We start from the raw sequence: 7773 nt of genomic DNA, 5'->3' as shown, positions 1-7773 counted from the left end.
CTCATACATGTAATCCCACTCATCCATATACATAATCCCACTCATACTCATAATCCCAGTCACTCATATGTACAATATGCATAATCCCACTCATACATGTAATCCCACTCATCCATATGCATAATCCCACTCATATTCATAATCCCAGTCACTCATATGCATAATCCTACTCACCCATATGCATAATCCCACTCATACTCATAATCCCACTCACCCATATGCATAATCCAACTCATACTCATAATCTCACTAACTCATATGCATAATCCCACTCATAAATACTGCAGCATCTTCATCCATGTGCGCTCGGCGCGTCATAGGGGGGCGGGGGGGCCAGAGGGGGCCCTGGACATTAGTCCCAGGGCCCCCAGTCCGACCCTGTATACGTCACGCAAAGGGGAACTTCACCTTTAGTGTGTTATAGAATGGCCAATTCTTAGCTTTAACTTTTGAATTGGTCTTCATTTTATATTTTTTATAGTTTTTTCATTATTAGCTGCCACCACCTTCTGACTCTTTTCAGCTTTTACAAATGGGGACACTGAACCCAGCAACCAAAAACTATTGCTCTGTGAGGTTTAAATGTTATTGTTATTGCTACTTTATTAATTATCATTGTATTTATCCATTCTACTATTCTTATTTCAGTCTCTCATTCAAAACACTACCTGGTTTCTAGGGTAATTTGTAGGCAGGCAGATACTTAATTTTCCAAACTGGAGAGCTGCTAAACAAAACGTTAAATAATTCAAAAAACACTAAAGTAAAAATCAATTGAAAACTGTTTCAGAATATCAATCTCTGCATTATACTAAAAATAAAAATGAAGGTGCCCTTTTAATTAATTAAATCTGTTGCTTCTGGATAACACTTGGGCACAGTTATTTCTGTCCATTTCATAGAGATGTTGTTTTGCAAGGAGCCCAAATCATAGGCAGTCATGTTGGGTGAGTGCAGGCTTAGGTAAGTATGGGCCCAGTTGCTCGGGTGCTGTGGCTGGTACATCTAATGAAATGATACTTCATTTTGAAATACTTTTTATGCATGACCTCCCAGAAATGGCGTTATAATTAGCTAAATGAGATACTGTTACAAAGTTCTGTTGAAGAATGGCTAAAGGATTGACACCCCATGGATTCTGTTTCTTACACCAATTAGAGCAATCTTATTACACACCCCTGTTGTATTATAGTCACCCCTTATGCCTTCTAAACACATAATTATTCTGTTGATATTCATTTCCCATGTATAATCTCACCACAGTGAAGAAATGTCTGCTCGTACTCTGGAAGGTGAATCTCACTAACAGACTCTATCTTCCTTATAGTTCCTGGGTGGAGAGAGATCAACCAATCAACAGGCACTATACAATACTACAATGTTTACATAGTAACTTAGGTTGAAAAAAAACTATACGTCCATCAAGATCAACCTTTTTAGTCTATATATAACATGCCTAACTGCTAGTTGATCCAGAAAAAAAACTAATTTTAAGCCTCAGAGGAGTGAAAATTCCTTCTTGACTCCAAGATGGAAATCGATCAGTCCCTGGATCAACTTGTACTATGAGTTATCTTCCATAACTCTTTATTCCCTCACTTGTTATAAAGCCATCCAACTCCTTCTTAAAGCTTTCTAATGTCTCAGTCATCATGATTGATTCAGGGAGAGAATTCCACATCTTCATGGCTCTCACTGTAAAAAAAACCCTTCCGAATATTTAGCAGGAACCTACTTTCTTCCAATTGGAATGGATGCCCACGTGTCAGCTGGAAGGACCTTTCAGTAAATAAAGCATCAGAGAGATTAACATATATATATATATATATATATATATATATATATATATATATATATATATATATATATATATATGTTAACATCCCTTTATATATTTAAATATAGTTATCATATCACCCCGTAAGCACCTCTTCTCCAGTATAAACAACCCCAACTTGGCCAGTCTATAGCTGAGATTTTCCATACATTTTACTCGTTAGTTTCCCTTCTCTGTACCCTCCCTAATTCAATAATGTCCTGTTTGAGCACTGGAGACAAATACTGTATTGTGTATTCTAGATGGGGCCTTACCACCGCTATGTAGAGTGGAAGAATGCCCTCCTCCCATGAATCTATGCCCCATTTAATACAACTTAAGACCTTCCTTGCAGCTGATGACTGGCATTGCTCCAAGGACTCCAAGATAATTTTCCATTTTGGAGTTGTCTAGTGCAGTCCCATTAAGGGTATAAGTGGCTTGCATATTTTTACATCCCAGGTGCATGACTTTACATTTATCGACATTGGATTTCATCTACAACTTAGCCACCCAAATTGCCAGTTTGTCAAGATTCTGCTGCAAGGATGCTGCATCCTGGATGGAATTAATCGGGCTACATAGTTTTGTCATCTGCAAACACTGATACATTACTTACAATTCCCTCTCCTAAGTCTTTAAAGAACAAGTTAAATAAAAGTGGACCCAATATAGAGCCCTGAGAGACCTACAAAGAACCTTACTCCAAGTAGAGAACCACCCTCTGTACCCGATCCTGTAGCCAGGTTCCTATCCATGTACAAACTTCTTCATTAAGCCCAACAGACCTTAGTTTAGAAAGCAGTCATTTGTGGGGCACGGTATCAAACACTTTGGCAAAATCCAAATAGATCTCATCTACTGCCCCCCCCCACTGTCCAGCATTTTACTTACCTCATAATAAAAAACAAAAAATCAAATTTGTCTGACATAACTTATCCTTCATAAAGCCATGCTGATTGCTGCTGATAATGCCATTCACCAGGACAAAATTTTGAGTGTGATCCCTTAACAAGCCTTTTTATTTGCCCACCATAGTAAATTTATTTTACAGAATGTACGCTAACATATTCTGCAGAGTTGTACAATAGAAGGGTGTATACATTAATCACATTGATTAAATACAAGTAAAAGAGGTACCCACTCATTAGAGCTTACAATCTAGAAGGAGACAGAAGTGCTGTAAATTGATGTGTGTGCATAACAGGAAAATGGGGTAGGAGAAATATAGGGAAAATATGCTGGCAAATGTGGCAGAAGGTGTGGGAGTGACAGTATAGTGGAAAAGGGAAAAATATAGGAGGAAGAACTCAGCTCAATCAATTAAACAAACAGGCTACTGTAGTTAGTCCTACTGTAAGCTATTGCTTGACTGCAAATAGAGTTTTTGAATTCCATTTTTGAAAAAAATATGGCCTGGAGTCATTGAGTAACTTATATTAGAAGATTTAATATTTTATTTTTTTTAGAACTGGTATGGCAACTTCTATTTAAATAAAACTAATTTGCATATTAAGTGTAACTCCTCATGGAAAATTACTTATTCTAATATGCTACTGAACAATTTTTTCCTAGTTGAACTAACGCTTATGATTGTTGTAAATAGTATGATCTATGCACCTTTACAACTGGTCTTGATTTGATTCATTAGTCTTGCTTTTGCTGCTTGTTGGAGCTCAGTGGCTACCACAATCAAAAACAAACTGTCTATGATCCTTAGTTATTTAACTTATGTACTGCCTATCTTACTCTTCAAGCCCTTTCCTATTTATCCTGCATTCTAAATTCTACAGTAGTGCCTGCTTGCTAGGGTAATTTATCCATAGCTGATAGCAGTCTGAATTCAAACTTGAGAGCTGCACATTTAAACGAGTAAACAATAAATAAGATGAGCTACCTCTTTTCTGCTTTTTCAGTTGGGTACACACAAGATCTACTAAGGGGCCATGCCAGGAAATAATCTCCTTACCACATGACCTAGGTTGGAATCCCTGTGACATTATTAGTGATGTCCCAGGAATGCACCAAAGCAACTGCTTACTGTACCTGTATGGCAGTTATCATATCAGAAAAATAACTTGTGTAGCCATCTTCCTTGTGACTCAGATATCTCCTGCCAAAAGGAAGGCACTGCCCAGAGATTACAGCTCTTTACAGTAAAAAATACAATTAACCTATTCTATGCTGTCTCTCTGCACAAATTGAACATCTGACCATAAGTGGATTGAAACCACCCACTGTGACCATCCCACTGATTTAAATTCTAACATCTCCGGGTGGCAAGTTGTGTTAGGAAATGCTGGGAGTTTTGTTAAACAGCCATTGCAATTTGAAATTTGAAATATCTGGCTACCCGGGAGCTTATTAAGAGCCAGCTTGTATTTGTCTCCTTGTTCTACATTACACACTCTTCAGCTGTGCTTCAAGATTTTTTTTTGCTAATAAAAAGATCTATAAATATATGCACAGAAATATGTACATGTATGTATTTATTTGTAAAGAAGAAAAAGATAGTAAAATCCCCCACACTCTCAATTAGATTAAATTAATTTTCCAATAATAATCAATTGATAAATATAAAGTGCTTGTGCTGATAGCAGAAAATTGCTTGGTTAACAAACCTTTTAATGAGTTCTTATGAGGCATGAAGTTTTCAGTTTTCCAATAAATGGACCCCAGGAGTATTTATTTGTGCATTATTAAACTATATGTAACATTCTTTGTGAATAAAGAAAAGTGTTTTCATATCCAGCCCAGTGATTAAGAGCACTTAGTTCTAAAGGTGGCCATAGACTTAAAGATCCGCTCGTTTGGCGACATCGCCAAACTAGCGGATCTTTCCCCGATATGCCACTAAACTGCGTGGCTATATCGGGGGTAATTCGAGCGTTCGGCCGTATGGCCGAACGATCGAATTACGATGCGCCAAGCGGCTCCGACGAGTCGGTCGGGTAAAAATCCAACCTTCCCGATCGATATCGTGGCCAGATATCGATCGGGATGACCCGTCGGAAGCCCCCATACACGGGCAGATAAGCTGTCAAATCGGTCCAAACGACCGATATCGGCAGCTTTATCTGCCCGTGTATGGCCACCTTTAGGCCTGGTTTGCATGGTGGTTGTGCTAAATGCCTCATATGCACATCGAAGGCATGTTACTGCACTCTGATTTTCCACCTAAATGCCGTCCCTTCATTCACAGGCACAAGATACTCCCATGTATTTGCATTTTACCAACCATCACTCATTTTTGAGCCCCTTAGAATTTTGTGCCTAACAGTAGTTCTTTTATGGATTGCTATTAAAGAACGTGGCATTGTGGTTTTCAAACCTTTTTATTTGCAGTTTGAGCTCCCCATAACTCATATAGGTATTCTATAGAATTGCATGTCAGAAAAGTAAAATATTGATGCACGCACACATGCTGTGATTGAAGTTTTATATATATTTTATAAAATAAACCTGGAGGCTTAGGGAGCACCGATCTCTTCTAGTCTCTGTTTCCAATTTGGATTTCTACATACTAGATGACCTACCTTTAGGGTTATGACCATGACTACCCATGACCTATTTGTACAACAATGCAAATTTTGATGGTGTAAAATAAATTATAATGAAGATATATTTTTTTTTCAATAAAGCCAGTGAATCATTTCTTTTTGCATTATGTGTAGCTTCAAAAACAACATACTTCCATTTGAGGTCACAAGTGCAAATTGCATAAGGCAAAAAATGCACTTTTTTACATACAGTGCTGGTGTTAGTCCAAATTCTGCCAATAGAGGGCATCCTGGGACTAATGTTCAAAGTGAAACACAGACTCATGAATGTGAAATACAGTGTGCACATTTTTATTTAGACATGTCTACTTTTTGATAGAAAACAATGAAATTAACATTTCTAGCCACTGCTACACTGTGGTTGCTGTTAACACCAAAAGAAGCTCCCTAGAGCAGAATAGTGGGGTGGTGAGCCAAGATTAAGGGCATTCTTGAGCCAGTAGCTGTAAGGAGAGATCATTTCCCCTGGGGATCAATGTCTTGAAAGTTTTGTATAATTTTTGAACCATGTGTGGGCTCCAAATAATCGTTGCGACAATTTTCATACCATGGCAATCAAGTCATTTCGTTTATAGGACAGATTAGAAAATTAATGTTGGATAACTATAATATCTTTGCATGGATGACTGTCACACCTGGGGCTTAACTTTCATACAATTGTTATCTGTCAATTAATGCCCAGAACATCATCTGATTTGTTATTTTTCCTTCTTTAAGCCTAGTGTTTAAATCTGAATATTAGTTTAAGATTGTTGCAATAAAACGTATGATCGATATTCACCCTACGACTAATAAAATCTGAATGTGTATGGCCAGCTTTAGAATTGGGGGTAATTGGAATGGAAGAACTGAACTAGGTGTGTTTCATTAAATAACTTAGTCTGGTTGGGAACGCAAAAGGAAAATAACCAACTTATGTGGTCAATAAGATTAGCAGTAGCATGACAAGCGAGCAAAGGAGAGAGATTAATTTGGGTGAATATGAGAGCCAGCAATATATCATCTTTGTCTGCTACAGCTAAAAGAATTACAATATATGAAAGCTTTATGTATATCATGTTACTGTGTAGTGCACTTGTATGAGCAACTGCCAAGAGAGCAGTGATGGGAATATGAAGTCAGTGATGTGACCCTGCTTCAGGATGAGAATTACTTTGTTTCTCACTCTAATAACTACCCTTTCTGTTTTTCAATAACACTTATACAGGGTTCTGCTGAGTCTGCAGAAGCTAGGACATGTTATTAGTTAGGATCTTGGATAGCCAAGCTGGGGGAGTTGCCACCTCCCTCTCCCTAGACCCTCGCCCTCCCTCCTTTTCAGCCTGAGGCTGGGGGCGGATGAATGGACTAACTCTCTCTCTGCCAGGACATGAGAAACATACTAGGAAACCCTCAGGTTACAGGCTCTGTACTCAAATGGGATATTAGAAGTTGACTGGAGTCCTGGCCCTACAGTGATTAGAGGTCCTCTGCACTCAACCCATTATCAATATATTTAAGACAATAAGAATTTTTTTGGATACAGCTACTAAAAAATGCCTTACCCTTTAAACAAAACAAGGATTGTTTGTCCATATATTGCAATATATTTAAACTGGATAACTACGTCAAAGTCATCCCATATCTGGCCAGTCCTACATTTAAATTGCATTTGATTCTATTGCTTCATCATACATTTTACAAAGGGACTAAGTTTTACTTGCTGCTTTCAACATAAAACTCCCATACTTAGTTGCCCTTTTATTAGCCACCAGTGGGATCACCTGACTATAGCTGGGGAGGTTGGGGACTACAACATGGAGCTGGTCACTGCTCATGTATAAACCATAACAAACAAGGGAAAGTTGTGCTCAGCACTAATTTTTAAAACCATTAGGCGGGGGGTGCAATGAGGCTGTGACCACAAAACACATATAGACAAATACAATATACAATAAATGTCTTAAATATATTGATAATGGGTTGAGTGCAGAGGACCTCTTGTATTTGTCTATTTGTATTTTGTGGTCACAGCCTCATTTCACCCCCCGCCTAATGGTTTTAAAAATTAGTGCTGAGCACAACTTTCCCTTGTTTGTTATGGCCCTACAGTGACATTAGCTTGTTGCTTGATCAAAGTTCAGCAGCAATCTCAAATGCTATCCATGTGCTGAAAATACAAATTAGGATATGAATGATGTACCTGTTCATCTCTCTCTGTATAATAGATGGCACCATCTATAGCAAGCCAGAGGCAGATATCTTTGTATGCACTATGATTTGATATGATATGAGACAGCCATATAGAGCAGATCTGGCAGCTTTTCATCTTGTTAAACTCTACAACCAAATCCATCCATGTGTAGGTCAAGACTATAATATATAGGGAACAATTCTGAAGGCTAATGCATACCTCCC

The sequence above is a fragment of the Xenopus laevis genome, chromosome 1S, assembly GCF_017654675.1.
Source record: "Xenopus laevis strain J_2021 chromosome 1S, Xenopus_laevis_v10.1, whole genome shotgun sequence".
NCBI lineage: Eukaryota > Metazoa > Chordata > Amphibia > Anura > Pipidae > Xenopus > Xenopus laevis.
The sequence above is the reverse complement of the archived record's forward strand: the minus strand, read 5'-3'. Positions refer to the sequence as shown.